The 16,980-nt window shown below is 42.5% G+C and overlaps 1 protein-coding gene across 1 annotated transcript in view; it reads left to right on the top strand.

Annotated features, from left to right (window-relative positions):
* The first annotated feature begins 438 nt into the window (after window positions 1-438).
* Window positions 439-16,980, top strand: part of LOC144668511 (suppressor of tumorigenicity 14 protein homolog) — an 80,828-nt gene continuing 64,286 nt past the window's right edge. Inside the window, exon 1 of the mRNA XM_078530607.1 lies at window positions 439-547. The gene's annotated coding sequence lies outside the window, so the exon portion shown is untranslated. The remainder of the gene's footprint in view (window positions 548-16,980) is intronic.

Below are 16,980 nucleotides of genomic sequence, written 5' to 3'. Positions count from 1 at the left end.
GTGGAAGCTCAGTCATTGAGTATGTTTAAAGTGGAGATTGACATATTTCTAAATGCCAGTAACATAAAGGGATATGGAGATAATGTGGCAAAAAGGCATTGAGGTGGATGATCAGCCATGATCATGTTGAATGGTCTACTCCTACTCCTATGTTCATCATTCAGAGAGCCTGAACTGCCAATAAGGCAATGTTTTCTCTAGGGCTCAGGTGTTTCAACAAGAGTAATGGATTACTGGACTCTCAGTGAGGCTGGATGATTCTTTTGCTTTTGATCTTCAGTAGAGGTGGCACAAACTGGACCGAATGGCCTCTTGTGCTGTACTATTCTATGATATTAGTTGATTGTTTTCCCTGGATTCTCATCTCTAAATATTTCCCCACCATTGGCATTAGGCTGACTGACCTGTGCTTTATCCCTCTCCCCTTTTTTGATCAAGGTGGTAGCATTTGAAATCATCCGGTCCTCTGGCACCCTCTCCGGTATAAGAAGATTAAGGCCAGATCCTCTGCAATTTTTATCCTTCCTTCCCTCACCATCCTGACCAGGTGACTGTTCTACCTTGAGCACTGATGATGTTTTTAAGTACCTCCTGTTTATCTATTCAATTTCTTTACCTCTTTTCCTGACCTTAGCCTCATTTACTTTTACAAAGACAGGCATATGCACTCCTCCAAGTTTAATTATTCCATCATTGTGCTTTCAGCTACTGGCCTAAGCTGTGGAATTCTTTCTCTAAACCTCTCCATCGTCATCCTCTCTTTCCTACTTTAAGATGCTCCTTAAAATCTACATCTTTGACTGAATCTTTGTTCATTTGCCCTAATATCTCGTTATGTGGTTTGGTGTCAGATTTTGTTTCATAATCACACCTGTGTAATGCCTTGGGATGGTTTATTATGTTAAAGGTACTATATAAATGCAAGTTGTTGTTGGTGAGAGTGATTTAAAATACAATGTCTGAACAAAATGGAAAGTGAGAAGAGAAGTTGCATACTAACTTAGACTGGGAGAGTCTTAGCCTCACCCTCTCTCTCTAGACATGCTTGTCAATCAAAAGTGTGACTTTAAAAGAGCTCCAAAATTTCTTAGCCCCCCTTCTGTGAAACCCACTGATGATATGTTCAGACACTGTAAATGAGCTGTGGTTGGAGGAAGATGTGCAATGAGCTGTTGGGCACTGTGGGCAGATTGAAACTGCTTTTGGAGCACAGGAAAGAAAACTTTGGGCATTGCAGACCACACTGAGCTTGTACAGCTGCTAACGGAACCTGATTTTAACAGTGTGCTGTGAGCAGATTCCAATAGATAATCCATGATAGGAAACCTGCTCCCTATTGTCACACCAGCATTGCTTCCAGAGTCCAGTGGAGCTTGGCTTGGGAAGCTGGTGAACAAGCAGGAGCAGCTTTGTTTGTTTGGTCTTGCATACTGAGCCCTGGCATAGGACCGTAAGTCGATGGGAGCTGCACTTCACTCACCATCCTAGCTTATTTTCATGGTCTCATCTCATGCCTGGGTGTCTGCAGGAAGCAGAATCTTTAAAAGACTCACTGGGTCAGTGAAGAAGGTGTTCCCTCCAATTCTGCAACTACCACATAGGCCAGTTGAAGAGAAGTTACAATCCCGGATCACACAGTGACCACAGAGACTCAGGCTTCCTTTAACCGGTTTTATTCAAGCATATGCAAAGGAGCTGCAATCATTTCGAAGAATGAAGACCCAGCTCCCAGATTGATTACATTTCAGTACTTTTGTACTTTTTCTTATCATAATACATTTGGGTACGTTTGAATACATCCAGTCGGTAACCGACACATCGGTCCCATGCTAACTCTATCCTATTGAGTACATAAACATGTGATTTTGCTAACTAATTATTCTAAGAGATGTATACATAATTATATTATCCAATCAAAATTAAAACACATACGCAAAGACCTTGGTTCTCACAGCTCAAAACTGTTTGTGTTTCACCAAAGCCCCCTCTTTGTCTATCGTATGTCTTCCCATATCTAAGCTAAAACCATCTGCCCTTCCCTATGTGAGAGGGGAGTACACCTGATCTAATTTATGTCCTTGTGTCTCCAGTCTGACTCTCAAGGCTGTGCAATGTTCATCTGGTAATCTTCGACTTTTAATATGTTTAGCAACCATGTCTGCCTGGAGATTTTAAGGGTTTTTCAGTAAATTCTTACTGTATTCTCTTTTTAATTTCCCCCTAACAGTCAGAAGCTGAGGATTCACCTTAAATACCTGCACTTTCCACACAACCCAAATCATCTAATTTAAGCAAAAAGATAAAAACAAAATGCTGTGGATGCTGGAAATCTGAAAAAGAGTCATACGGACTTGAAACGTTAACTCTGTCTTTCTCTCCATAGATGCTGTCAGACCTGCTGAGTTTTTCCAGCAATTTTTGCTTTTGTTTCATCTGATGGCTTCCTTAGCATTGCTACAGCACAATCCAAGCACAATTCTTCAGGATGTGGATGATAGCAGTGTGATAGCTTGTTCAACTGGTGTGAAACTCATTCTTCTTTGCTGTTTAAGGGGTGCCACCTATATTTACTCACTGAACTGGAGGTGTTTTGGTTTGCCAATACTCACGAGCTCATTAACAATTTGATTTTGTATTATTGTTCTAGTGCACAGATTTCATGATTGGGCCTGGAATAGTTGTCAAGCTGCTTCTTAAAACACGTCCCTACAGGTTTGGGCTGTACAGTGAATAGGGTGGAAAGAAATAATGGGTGGCAGCTTTGTCTGGCCTGTAACTGATGGATGCTCGTATATCAGCTCTTTAAAAGTTTCACTGCACTGACCTCACCCTTTAAATAGGGTTGGGTTCAGAATGGGGCGAGGATTGGGTGTGGGCAATGGGATGGTTTTGGGAATGGGGCCATGAGGTGATGGAGCTGGTTAGGCAGTGGAGCCATGGGACGATGGGACTGGTTTGGCAGTGGAGCCATGGGATGATGAGCCTGGCTTGGAGTGGAGCCGTGGGATGGGTTTAGCTGTCTTTACCAATTTTTCTTCAATTTATCAAGGCTTGAAATTGGCTTTATACTATCAAGAGCTCTTATCTTTGACTGCTCCCCCTCAAGTTTTTAATGCTGCTCCTGGTTGTATACTGATCACTAATTCCTGGATGTTTGGCCACATTGTCCAGTTGCCCACTTTCCCTAAAACGAGACCCATCTTTTTCAACTAAAACCCTCCTGATAAGAATAGCGACCTGGGCACATTGTAAATCCATGCCATTTATCTGTAGATAAATGTTCGTTATTATGACCCTGCTTCCCTGCATTTCTCTCCAATTTGTTGACATATCTTTTCCTCTGTCTCCTGCACACTATTTAGTATATATAATACAGACCCAACAGAGGAGCAGTTCCCTTCATATTCCTTAACTTAAACCAAATAGGTTCAGCATTTGCACCATCCTCTTGTATCTGCCTGTGTTTGAGTGCTGTGTGAAATCTTAGATTAATTCTGCCACTCCTTCTTCCCCATTATCTCTCTATTTTGTAACGGTTAAGCTCAGCTGTCACTCTGAGCACAGTCCATGTTCATCGTATTGAATGATATGTTGCACCCACAGCAATTTGGGCTTCCATTTCACCAATTTTATTCACAATACTTATATCTTTATATGCATAAAAGTCAAAACCTCAGTCTGTTTTTCTCTTCGATCTGTCCACACTCTTCCTTTTGCTTTGTTTTCTCATCTTCTTGTTTTCTCCCTGCACTCTCCCACAAGGGCATAGGCCCAAGCCCTGAAGCCTGGCCTCCCTGAACAAGCTATCTCTGTCTGAAAGCTGGTTCCAATTCGCCAGGAATCTTAACCCTTCAACCCTACACCAACTCTCCAGCTGGACACAACTTCCTTAATTTATTATTCCTTTCCTGGTTAGCATTGAGGAACCAGCAGTCATCTGAGGTCATGACTGTCAAGGTCTTGCCTTTTAATCTAGTAAACATTGAAGCTTTGCAGGATCTCAGTCCTATTTCCCTAAGTTTTTGGAATGAAATTCAGTGATTGCAACAGGAATTGCATTCAAGGTCAAAGGTGATAGCTCATCAATGTCATTGGTGGAGCTATCGCAGGTCAGAGCGCAGTTTCGATTAGATTTTCTGAAAAGGGCGGCTGAATGTTGAATCATCAGAAGTGGATTAGGTAATATGTAGGAGATCACTGATAAGAAACGGAGAGATCAGAGTCCCTGGAGATTCTCGAGCAATGGAAACACTCGGACTCCACCAACTGCACTATGTACAACAGGAAGTGGCTGGGAAGTCATGAAAATGACTTTGGGTGGCCGTGTGATGAGAGCATTTCTTTAGTGTGGCAGAGACCCTATTAAAGGTTTAGGGGATAATTTGAAAACATTTTCAGCAACTGAACTGTAGAGTTGCCAAACACAAGTACCAAAATGACCAGCTCTTATTGGTGTTCACTAAGTTGCAGTGTATCCTTAGTCCAGTGACTTTTTGCTTGTGTCTTCGAACAAATCATTCTGCCATTTTTGTTAGTCATGGATGCCCTTTATTCTCTGCCTTGTCAACACAGACCTTTACCCCTGCTCCCACAAGAAGTAGGAGCAGGAATAGGCCATTTCACCCCTTTAGTCTGCTCTACCAATCAATAAGATCGTGGTTGATTTGATTGTGGCCTCAACTCCACTTTCCTGCTTGCACTCCTGTAACACTTGACTCCATTGTAGATTGGAAATCTGTCTAAAAGATGCCAGTGAGGAGACGCCCAGGTTTGAACTGCTGACCTGGATTAATTTAAGTCAACAGCAAACTGATGCGATCACTTAATCACTAAATCATAGATTCAGACTCTTACAGCGTAGGAGGAAATCATTAAAGCCCATCGTGCCTGTGCCAGCTCTTTGAAAGTGTTATCCAATTAATCCCATGCCTCCTGCTCTTTCCCTATCGCTCTGAAAATGTTTCCTTTTGAAAGTTATTGTTGAATCTGCTTCCACCACCCTTTTGGGCAGTGTATTCTAGAATGCACTACTCACTGTACTAAAGACATTTTCCTCACCTGCCTGTTACTTCAATGACCATTTACTTAAAATCTGCCTCCCCTGGTTATGGACCCTCCCGCTGATGGAAACCGGTTCTCACTATCTACTCTCTCAAAATCTTTTATAATTTTGAACACTTCAATTAACTCTCCCCTTAACTTTTCTGCTCTACAGAGAGCAATCTAATGTAGATGTGGAAAGCAAACAGTTTATTACACTCCAATCATTTGTGATAAAGGATAAGAGCAAACAAGTCTTCCATGCAATTACATAGTAATATTATGTACAGTTTTGGTCACTATGCCTTACAGAGGGAGTGCAACTAAAAAGGAGGAAAGAAAGACCTGCATTTAAAAAGTTCAGTTCACAACTTCAGGATATCCCAAAGTGCTTTACAGCAAATGAAGTATCTTTGAATTTTGGTCACAGTTGTAATGTGGGAAATATGGCAGCCAATTTTTGCACAGCAAACTCTCAGAAACAGCAATGTGAAAATGACCAGGTCAAGCCACTGGGGTTAATTTGCCTGTTCTTCTTCAAAATGGACATTTGCGCTCTTTGTCCTCCCAAGAGGCAGACTCAGTTTAATGTCTCACCTGAAAGACAGTACCTCCGACAGCAGCCATTCCTCGGTACGGCTGTAGTTTGCTAGCCGAGATTTTTGTGCTTAAGTCTTTGGAGTGAGACTTGAACCTTCAACCTTCTGGCTCGGAGATAAAGAGTGTCACCAACTGAACCAAGGCGGAAACTGGCAGTTTGCTTGGTTCACTAGAATGATTCCTGGGATGAGGTGATTGTTCTATGGGAAATGGTTGAGTAGACTCGTCCTATATTCTGCAGAGTTTAGAAGAACAAGTAGTTATCTCGCTCTGTTTTAAGAAGCTCGCTTTCCTTGACCGGGTAGATGCTGGGAGGATATTTCTCCAGACTGTTGAGTCTAGAGACCTGGAAAAGTTGAGGTCACCGACTCAAAATAAGAAGGCAGCCATTTGGAACTGAGATGAGAAGTTTCTCCACACAAAGGATTCTGAACCTTTGGAATTCTTTATCCCAGAGAGCTGTGGGTGCTCCATATATAGTCAAGACAGATTGATAGATTTTTGGATGCTAAAATATATGGGGATAATCCAGGAAAGTGGAGTTGAGGTAGACAATCAGCAATGATCTTATTGAATGATGGAGCAGGTTTGAAAGGCTGATTCGCTGACTCATCCGAATCTTTATGCTCTCCAGTCTTTCCACACAACTGAAGCCCCTCATCCTGATACTATTCTAGTAAATCTATTCTGCACCGTCTACAGGCCACATCCTTCTTAAAGAATGGTGGCCAATATTGGACACACTACTCAAGCTGGGGCCCAAATAGTGGTTTACAAAGGTTTCTCATAATCGTGTTTCTTTTATATCCTATGTTTCTGTTTGTAAAGCCATGAACCCTGCGTGCTTTGTTTTAAGACTTCTTAATGTGGCCTGCTACCTTCAAAGATTTGAATATATTTCTGCACCCCTTTAAAATTGTACCGTTTGGTTTAATTTTTGTCTCCTCGTTCTTCCTATCAAAATGCATCACTTCACATTTCCCTGAATTACATTTAATCTTCCATGTCTCTCTGCATTTCATCAGCCTATCCATGTCTTCCTGAAGTCTGTTCCTCACTGGTTTACATTTGAGTTTCATATCATTTGCAGACTTTGAAATGATATCCTGCATAACCAAGTCCAGGTCATTAATATATATCAAAAAGAGCAATGACCCTAACACTGACCTCAAGGCAAGACCTCTGTGCACTTCCCTTCTGTTTGCAAAACAACCACTCACCACTACTCTCTGTTTTCTGTCTTTATATACTATAACACAATATTTAGAGCATGGAAGCTGGCCAGCTGGTCTGTGTAGGCACATGTGCTTCACAAGCCTCCTCCCTCTCAAACTCATCAAATCCAATCATTCCATCCCTTTCTCTATCTATGTAAGTTCCCCTTAAATGAATCTGTGTTGTTTAGCTCAAACCACTCCATGTGGTAGCATATTCTACATTCTCATCACTCTTTGCATCAAGTAGTTTCTCCTGAGTTCCGCATTGGACTTATTAATGACTATCTTACATTTATGGCCCCTAGTTTTGCTCTCCCCTACAAATGGAAACTTCTTCTGTCCATCTTCCATTATCTTAAAGTCCTCTGTCAAGTTGCAACTCAGCTTTCCAAAAGTCTATTCAGTCTCTCCAGGTGAGTGTAACCCCTCAATTCTGGTATCATTCCTGTAATTTCTTTTCTCCATGATGCTTTATCTTTTTTTACAATATAGAGACTAGAACAATGCACAGTACTCCAAATGTGGTCTAATCAAGTTCCAATGTAAGGTTAACTTCTCAACTTTTCAATTCTATCCCTCTAAAAATGAACCCAAGTGTGTTTGTCTCTTTTTTAATGGCCTTATTAACTTGTATTGCTATTTTTAATGCTTTATGTATCTGTAACCCAGATGCTTCTGTTATAAGAATCATAGAATTGTTGCAGTAGAGAAGGAGGCCATTTGGCCCATTGTGTCCTTGCTGGTTCTCTTTAAGGGCTACTCAGTCATTCCCCAGCCTTTTCCCCCTTAGCCCTGAAAATCTTCTCTCTTCAGATAATTATTCAATTCCCTTTTGAAAGCCACAATTGAATCTGTCTCCACCACACACTCAAGCATTGCATTCTAGTTGCTAATCACTTGCTGTGGACCAAAAGATTTTCCTCATGTCACTATTGCTTCTTTTGCTGATCACCTTAAACTGGTATCCTCTGGGTTCCTGACCCTTCAGTCAATGGGAATAACTTTCGCTCATCTACTCTGTCCATGCCCCTCATGGTTTTGAACACCTGTATCAAATCTCTCTGAACCATCCCTTCTCTAAAGAGAAAAGCCCCAGCTTCTTCAGCCTATCTACATAATAGTAGTGGTATGTAGTGGTGATGTTGGGAATGGCATTAAACAGGAAATTAGAAACGCATGCAATAAAGGAACATCTGTAACTATGGGTGACTTTAATCTGCATATAGATTGGGCAAATAAAATTAGTAACAATACCGTAGAGGAGGAATTCCTGGAGTGTATACGGGATGTTTTTCTGGACCAATACGTTGAGGAACCAACTGGAGAACAGGCCATCCTAGACTGGGTATTGTGTGATGAGAAAGGAATAATTGGCAATCTAGTTGTGTGAGGCCCCTTGGGGATGTGCGACCATAATATGATAGAATTCTTCATCAAGATGGAGAGTGACATAGTTGATTCTGAGACTAGGGTCCTGAATCTTAATAAAGGAAATTATGATGGTATGAGGTGCGAGTTGGCTATGATGGATTGGTAAATGTTACTTAAAGGGATGACGGTGGATAGGCAATAGCAAACATTCAAAGAGCGCATGGGTGAACTGCAACAATTGTTTATTCCTGTCTGGCGCAAAAGTAAAACAGGAAGGGTGGCCAAACCATGGCTTGCAAGGGAAATTAGAGATAGCATTAGATCCAAGTAAGGCATACAAATTGGCCAGAACAAACAACAGACCTGAGGATTGGGAGCAGTTTAGAATTCAGCAAAGGAGGACCAAGGGATTGATTAAGAAGGGGAAAATAGAGTACGAGAGTAAGCTTGCAGGGAACATAAAAACTGACTGTAAAAGTTTCTATAGGTCTGTGAAGAGAAGAAGATTGGTGAAGACAAATGTAGGTCCCTTACAGTCAGAAACAGGGGAATTTATAATGGGGAACAAAGAAATGGCTGACCAACTAAATACATACTTTGGTTCTGTCTTCACAAAGGAGGACACAAATAACATACCAAAAATGTTGGGGAACACAGGGTTTAGTAAGAGGGAAGAACTGAAAGAAATCAGTATTAGGAGGGAAATGGTGTTGGGGAAATTGATGGGGTTGAAGGCCGATAAATCCCCAGGGCCCGATAATCTACACCCCAGAAGACTTAAGGAAGTGGCCGTAGAAATAGTGGATGCATTGGTGGTCATCTTCTGAGAGTCTATAGACTCTGAAACAGTCCTTACAAATTTGAGGGTAGCTAATGTAACCCTACTATTTAAAAAGGGAGGTAAAAAAAAAACAGGGAATTATAGACCAGTCAGCCTGACGTTGGTAGTGGGGAAAATTCTAGAGTCCATTATAAAAGATTTAATAGCTGAGCACTTGGAAAACAGTGGCAGAGATGGACAGAGTCAGCATGGATTTACGAAAGGGAAATCGTGCTTGACAAATCTACTGGAATTTTTTGAGGACGTAACTAGTAGAGTTGATGAGGGGGAGCCAGTGGATGTGGTTATTTGGACTTTCAAAAGGCTTTCGACAAAGTCCAACATAAAAGATTAGCGTGTAAAATTAAAGCACATGGGATTGGGGGTAGTGTATTGAGATGGATAGAAAACTGGTTGGCAGACAGGAAACAAAGTAGGAATAAACGGGTCTTTCTCCGAATGGCAGGCAGTGACTAGTGGGGTATCGCAGGGATCGTTGCTGGGACCCCAGCTATTTACAATATATATTAATGATTTAGATGAGGGAGCTAAATGTAATGTCTCTAAATTTTCAGATGACACAAAGCTGGGTGGGAGGGTGAGCTGTGAGGAGGATGCAGAGATGCTTCAGTGTGATTTGGACAAGCTGAGTGAGTGGGCAAATGCATGGCAATGCAGTATAATGTGAATAAATGTGAGGTTATCCACTTTGGTAGCAAAAACAGGAAGGCAGATTATTATCTGAATGGCTATAAATTGAGAGAGGGCAATGTGCAACGAGACCTGGGTATTCTTGTACACCAGTTGTTGAAGGTAAGCATGCAGGTGCAGCAGGCAGTAAAGAAGGCAAATGGTATGTTGGCCTTCATAGCTAGAGGATTCAAGTACAGGAGCAGGGATGTCTTGCTGTAATTATACAGGGCCTTGGTGAGACCACACCTGGAATATTGTGTGCAGTTTTGGTCTCCTTATCTGAGGAAGGATGTTCTTGCTATAGAGTGAGTGCAGACTCATTCCTGGGATGGCGGGACTGACATATGAGGAGAGATGGAGTCGGTTAGGATTATATTCGCTGGACTTCAGAAAATGAGGGGGGAATCTCATAGAAACCTATAAAATTCTTACAGGACCAGACAGGGTAGATGCAGGAAGGATGTTCCTGATGGTGGGGGAGTCCAGAACCAGGGGTCACAGTCTGAGGATATAGGGTAGACCATTTAGGACTGCGATGAGCAGAAATTTCTTCACCCAGAGAGTGGTGAGCCTGTGGAATTCGCTACCACAGAAAGTAGTTGAGGCCAAAACATTGTATGTTTTCAAGAAGGAGTTAGATATAGCTCTTGGGGCGAAAGGGATCAAAGGATATGGGGAGAAAGCGGGAGCAGGCTATTGAGTTGGATGATCAGCCATGATCATAATGAATGGCGGAGCAGGCTCGAAGGACTGAATGGCCTACTCCTGCTCCTAGTTTCTATGTTTCTATAACTGAAGCCCCTCATTCCGGAAGCCATTCCTGTAATTTCTTTCTACACCCTCTCTAAAACTTCATATCCTTCCTAAATTGTAGTGTCCATAATTGAACACAACACTCAGGGCTGAATCAGTGTTTTATAAACTTCCTTTCTTTAGTCCTCTATCCTCCTCCTTATAAAGCCCAGGACCCTGAATGCTTTATTAACTGCTTTCTCCACCTTCCCTGCAACATTCAATACTTTATACACATATACCGCCAGGTCCCTCTTCTCCTGCACCCTCTATGGAATTCTAAGCTTTATTTTTCTTTCCTCATTCCTCCTACCAAAATGATCACTTTGCATTTCTCTGCATTAAATTTCATCTGCCACGTGTCTGCCCATTCCACCAACCTATGTCCCCTTGAAGCCCACCACTATCCTCTTCACAGTTCACAATACTTCAATTTTGTGTAATTTGCATATTTTGAAATTTTATCTGCATGCCCAAGTTTAGGTTATCAATATAGATCAACGAAAGCAATGGTTTTAATACTGACCTCTGGGGAACCCCGCTACATACTGTCCTCCAGTCCAAGAAACAATTATTTACCACTACTTTGTTTCCTGTCACTCAACCAGCTTTGTATCAACACTGCCACTGTCCCTTTTGTTCTATCACCTTTAACTTTGCTCACAAGCTTGTTATGTGGCACATTGTCGACTTCCCTTCAGAAGTCCACCACATCAACCATATTACACTTATCAACCCTCTGTTACTTCGTGAAAAACTCAATCAAATTATTTAAACACCATTTTCCCTTAATAAATCCATATTTGTCCAAGTGACTTAATTTTGTTCTGGCCCAAAGTTGCTGGGTATATATTGCACCCTTTGCTGAATCTGGGTTAACGTTTGCAATTCCCCAGTCCTCTGGCACCACCCCTGTATCCTCAAAGGGTTGGAAAATCATGGCCAGTGGCTCTACAATTTTCACCTTGATTTCCCTGAATTTCCTTAGCTGCATCTGATCTGGTCCTGGTGACTTATCAACTTTAAGTACAGCCAGCCTTTCTAATACCCTCCTCTTTACCAATTTTTAACCCATCCAGTGTCTCAACTACCTCCTCTTTCCCTATGACTTGGTAGTATCTTCTTCCTTGGCTAAGACAATAAGACGTAGGAGAGAAATAGGCCTTTCAACCCATCGCGCCTGCTCCGCCATTCAATGAGATCATGGCTGATCTGATAATCCCCATCTCCACTTTCCTGCCTTTTCCCCATAACCCTTGATTCCCTTATTGGTTAAAAATCTGTATATCCGCCTTGAATACACTTAATGACCCAGCTTCTACAGCCCTCTATGGTAAAGAATTCCACAGATTGACTACCCCCTGAGAGAAGTTCCTCTTCATCTCTGTTTTAAATGGGAGACCCCTAATTCTCAGATTATGCCCTCTGGTCCTAGACTCTCCCACAAGGAGAAACAACCTCTCAGCATCTACCCTGTCAAGCCCCCTAAGAATCTTCTGTTTCAATAAGGTCACCTCACATTCTTTTAAAACTCCAATGAGTTTACTTAACCTCTCCTCAGAAAAAAACACCTCCATACCCGGAATCAACCTGGTGAACCTTCTCTGGGCTGCCTCCAATGCCAGTATATCTTTCCTTAGATAAGGGGACCGAAACTGTTTACAGTATTCTAGGTGTGGTCTCCTAGTGCCTTGTATAGTTTTAGCAAGACTTCCCTATTTTTATACTCCACTCCCTTTGAAATAAAGGCCAACACTCCATTTGCCTTCCCAATTACCTGTTAAACTTGTATGTTAGCTTTTTGGGATTCATGCACAAGGGCTCCCAAATCCCTCTGTGCTGCAGCCTTCTGCAGTCTTTCTCCATTTAAATAATATTCAGCTGTTCTGTTCTTCCTGCCAAAGTGCATAACCTCACATTTTCCCACATTACATTCCATCTGCCACTTTTTTTGCCCACTCACTTAACCTATCTATATCCCTTTGTAGACTCCTTGTGTCATCCTCACCACTTGCCTCCCCACCTATTTTTGTATCAGCCACAAATTTGGCAATAGTACATTTTACTTTCCTCATCTAAGTCATTAATATATATTGTAAATAACTGAGGCCCCAGCACTGATCCCTGTGGCACTCCACTAGTTACAGGTTGTCATCCTGAAAATGCCCCCCTTATCCCAACTCTCTGTCTTCTATTAGTTAGCCAATCCTCTATCCATGCTAATATACTACCCCTAACACCATGGGCCCTTACCTTATTAAGTAGCCTTATGTGTGGTGCCTTATCGAACACATTTTGGAAATCCAAATATGTTACATCTACTGGTTCCCTTGCTTGTTCCCTCCTCAAAGAATTCTAATAAATTTGTCAGGCATGATTTCCCCTTCATGAAGCTATGCTGACTCTGCTTGATTAGATTATGCAAACCCCTCATTTAATACCTCAGCTATATCCTCTGGCTCCTTTCATAAATACTCTTTTTTGGTCCCTAATCCACCCTTTTGCTATTTATATGCCTATGGAAGACTTTTGGATTCCCTTTTGTGTTATGTGCCAGTGTCTTCTCATATTCTCTTTGCTTTTATTACTTTCCATTTTCAATTCCTCTGTGAACTTTCTATATTCAGCCTGGTTCTCAATTCTATTATAAAATATTTGCCATATTTCCCTGCATCACCTTCCTCACTTCCTCTGGCTTTGTTTATCCTACTTTCCCTCTTTGTGAGAATGGACCTCAACTGTAACCCAATTATCTGCTCTTAAAGGTAGCCCATTTTTCCAGTACAGCTTTGCCTGCTAATTTTTGATTCCAGTTTACCTGGCTCTGATCTGTCCCCTCACCCTGAAGTTGACCCCCCAACCCCCCCAACCCCAATGAATTATTTTCACTTTGGATTGCTCTTTGTCCTTTTCCTTAGCTAACCTAAACCTTATTATACCATGATCACTGCCCCATATATTTTCCCCTATTGACACTTGATCCATTTGTCCTGCCTCATTCCCCAGCACTAGATCCAGAAATGCCTCCTTCCTCTATGGATTGAAAAGATATTAATGTAGAAAATCATTCTTAATGCTCTTAAAATTTTCTCCCTCTCTGCCCTTTACACTAATCCTATTCCAGTTGATGTTGGGATAATTAAAGTCCCCCGTTATAACCTGTCTGTATCTCCTTGAAAATTTGCTCCTCTATATCTTTGCCACTATTTGGTGGCCTGTAGATTATATCCAGTGGTTTAATGGGACTGTATTAGTTTCTTAGTTCTAACTCGATTCTGTCCTTGACCCCCCTGGGACACCCTCGCCCTCCAGCTCTAATATTCTCTTTAATCAACACTACCACCCCTCCCCCTCTCTTCCTTCATTATCTTTCTTGAACACTTTGTATCCAGAAATGTAAAGTACCCATTCTTGCCCTTTTTTGAGCCAGGTTTGAACCATTATTGCCACAACAACATATTCCCCCGTGGGTGGCTACTGTGCCTGCAGCTCTCCAACTTTATTTATCAAATTCCTTACTTTCATATATTTGCACAGTAAACCTAATTTAAACCTTATTGCATTCTCTCTTATGCTGAATCCACTTAATACCTTACTATTTCTTATTATTGTGCCATCAGGGTCTCCCAATTCTTTGTGCACCTTGTTTTTTTTCTCTCTAATATTTCCTCCTGGTTCTCATTCCCCTGCCAAGTTAGTTTAAATTTGCACTAGCAAATCACCCCACAAGGGCATTGGTCCCAGCTCTGTTTAGGTGCAACCCATCTGACCTGTACAGGTCCCATCTCCCCCAGAACCAATCCCTTTATCCACCCATGTTATTCATACCAATATGGACCAAGACTACTGCCTCCCTGCTCTGTGTTCTGAGGTCGTTCAGTGATATTCTTGGCCCAGGGAGACAACTGCCATCTTGGATTCACATCTGTGAATGCAGAAACACCTGTCTGTTCCTGTAACTATAGAATCCTCTACCACTATTACTTTCCCAATCTTCTGTCCCCTTGTACAGCTGAGCCGTGGATTGGGTTCTGGCTGCACTCCCTAGAGGAACTATCTCTCTCACCAGTATTCAGAACTGAAAATGGCTGAAGAGTGAGATGCACTCTGGGGACTCCTGAACTCTCTGCCTGACTCTCCTTCACTTCCTGGCGGTCACCCATTCCATCTCTGCCTGAACACCTTAAGCTGCAGGGTGGCCACATCCAGAAACGTAGTGCCCATGTAGCTCTAATCGCTGTGGTCCATGCATGAGGTTTCCAGTTGCTGCTCAAGCTCGGAGATCCAGAACTCAAGCTGCTCCAGCTGGCCACACTTCCTACGCATGTGGTTGTTCAGGGCACAGAAATCATCACATGGAACAGGATGTGCATTCCATGGGACTGAGACGCTCTGCCATGCCTTTATTTATCAAACCATGAACTGACATTACTAAAATAAACTTAAGACCTAAATACAGATCCACCAGCTACTTGCCAATCAGCTGCTTCTCCTGAAGTGACCTCACATTCCCCACTTAAGCATTTATTTTCCCAGCAGTATGTGACCTGCTTATTCTTTTTACTAAAGTGAACCACCTGCCATTTATCTCTTTTCACATTAATTTGGCAATTACGCATCCATTCTGCAAGGTTATTTTATCACATGTCTTATATTTTGTCACATTCTTCCTTAAAATTAACCCACTCATTCTTTGTCTGAGAGCCAATTTTGTGTGTGCAGTCACTGGTCCTTTTGTAGAATCATAGAATTGTTACAGCACAGAAGAAGGCCATTCAGCCCATCGTGACCATGCTGGCTCTCCTAAGGAGCAATTCACATACTGCCACTTCTCTGCCCTTTCCCCACATCACATACTGCCTCTCCCCACATCACATACTGCCCCCCTCCTCTGTCCACATCACATACTGCCTCTTCTCATGTCACATACTGCCACTTCCCCTGCCCTCTCCCCACATCATGTACTGACGCCCCCCCCCACCAACGTCCCATACTGCCCCTCCCCCACCCTCTCCCTTCATTCCTCCTTTTCAGATATTTAGAAAAACTTACGGTACAGAAGGAGGCTACTCTGCCCATCATGTCGGCGCAGTCTGATATACAAGCCATCTGGCCTAATCCCATTGTCCAGCATTTGGTCTGTAGCCCTGGAGGTTATGGGACCTCGGGTGCATATCCAGAAACCTTTTCAATGAGTTGAGGTTTTCTGCCTCCACTACTTTTTCAGACAGAGTTCCAAATCTGTATCACCCTCTGCATGAAAATGTTTTTCCTCATCTCTTCTCTAATGCTTCCACCCCCTCCTCTATCCTGTGCCACGCCCTAAGAGGGTATTTGTGACCATGGACTTCCATTGTATTTATCAAACCATGAACTGACATTACTAAAATAAACTTAAGATCCATAAATACAGATCCACCAGCCAACTTGGATTGGATTGGTCCATGATTATGCTTGGCAAAGTACTGCAGTGGTTTGCTTTTGCCTTCTGCAGTATGGCTGACCAGGAGACTCTACCACTCTTGCCACATGTCATCAGGTGCATTGGGAGGATTTACAAGCTGATAATCAACCTGTTTGGTCAGGTTATGAACGCACCTTCCGTGGTCATTAAGTCCTAAAGTGGGATTTGAACCTAGAGCTTCTGGCCCAGAGGTATGGATGCTACCCAGTGCGCCACAGGACCCCTAATTTTTCTACCAATCACATAGAATCTAATGCTCCCTAGTCACTGACCTCTCTGCTAAGGGAAATAAATCCTTTCCATTCACTGCCCCTCAATTTTGTATATTTCAATCAAATCTCCCCTCAGCTTCCCCTGTTGCAAGGAGAACACCCCAGCCTATCCAATCTTTCCTTAGAGCTGCAATTTTCCAGTCCTGGTAACATCCTTGTAAATCTCCTCTGTACCCTCTCTAGTCTTTTTTAAATTCCTTCGTGAGACGTGGGCATCGTTGGCTAGGCCAACATTTTTATTGCATATCCCTAATTGCCCTTGAGAAAGTGGTGGTGAGCTGCCTTGAACCGCTGCAGTCCATGTAGTGTAGGCACACCTAGAGTGCTGTTAGGAAGGGAGTTCCAGGATTTTGACCCAGTGACAATGAAGGAATGTGCGTTATATTTCCAAGTCAGGATGGTGAGTGGCTTGGAGGGGAAATTCGAGGTGGTGGTGTTTCCATGCGTCTGCTGTCCTTTTCCTTCTCGTTGGTAGTGGTTGTGGTTTTGGAAGGTGCTGTCTAAGGAGCCTTGGTGAGTTCCTGCAGTGCATTATATAGATGGTATGCACTGCTGCAATGGTGGTAGAGGGAGTGAATGTTTGTGGATGGGGTGCCAAATCAAGTGGGCTGCTTTGCCTTGGATGGTGCCAAGCTTCTTGAGTGTTGTTGGAGCTGCACTCATCTAGGCAAGTGGGTACTATTCCATCACACCCCTGACTTGTGCCTTGTG

Source organism: Cetorhinus maximus, chromosome 2 (genome assembly GCF_964194155.1).
Source record: "Cetorhinus maximus chromosome 2, sCetMax3.hap1.1, whole genome shotgun sequence".
Taxonomy (NCBI): Eukaryota; Metazoa; Chordata; class Chondrichthyes; order Lamniformes; family Cetorhinidae; genus Cetorhinus; species Cetorhinus maximus.
Note: the sequence above shows the minus strand (reverse complement) of the source record. Positions and strands in the feature narration are given on the sequence as shown.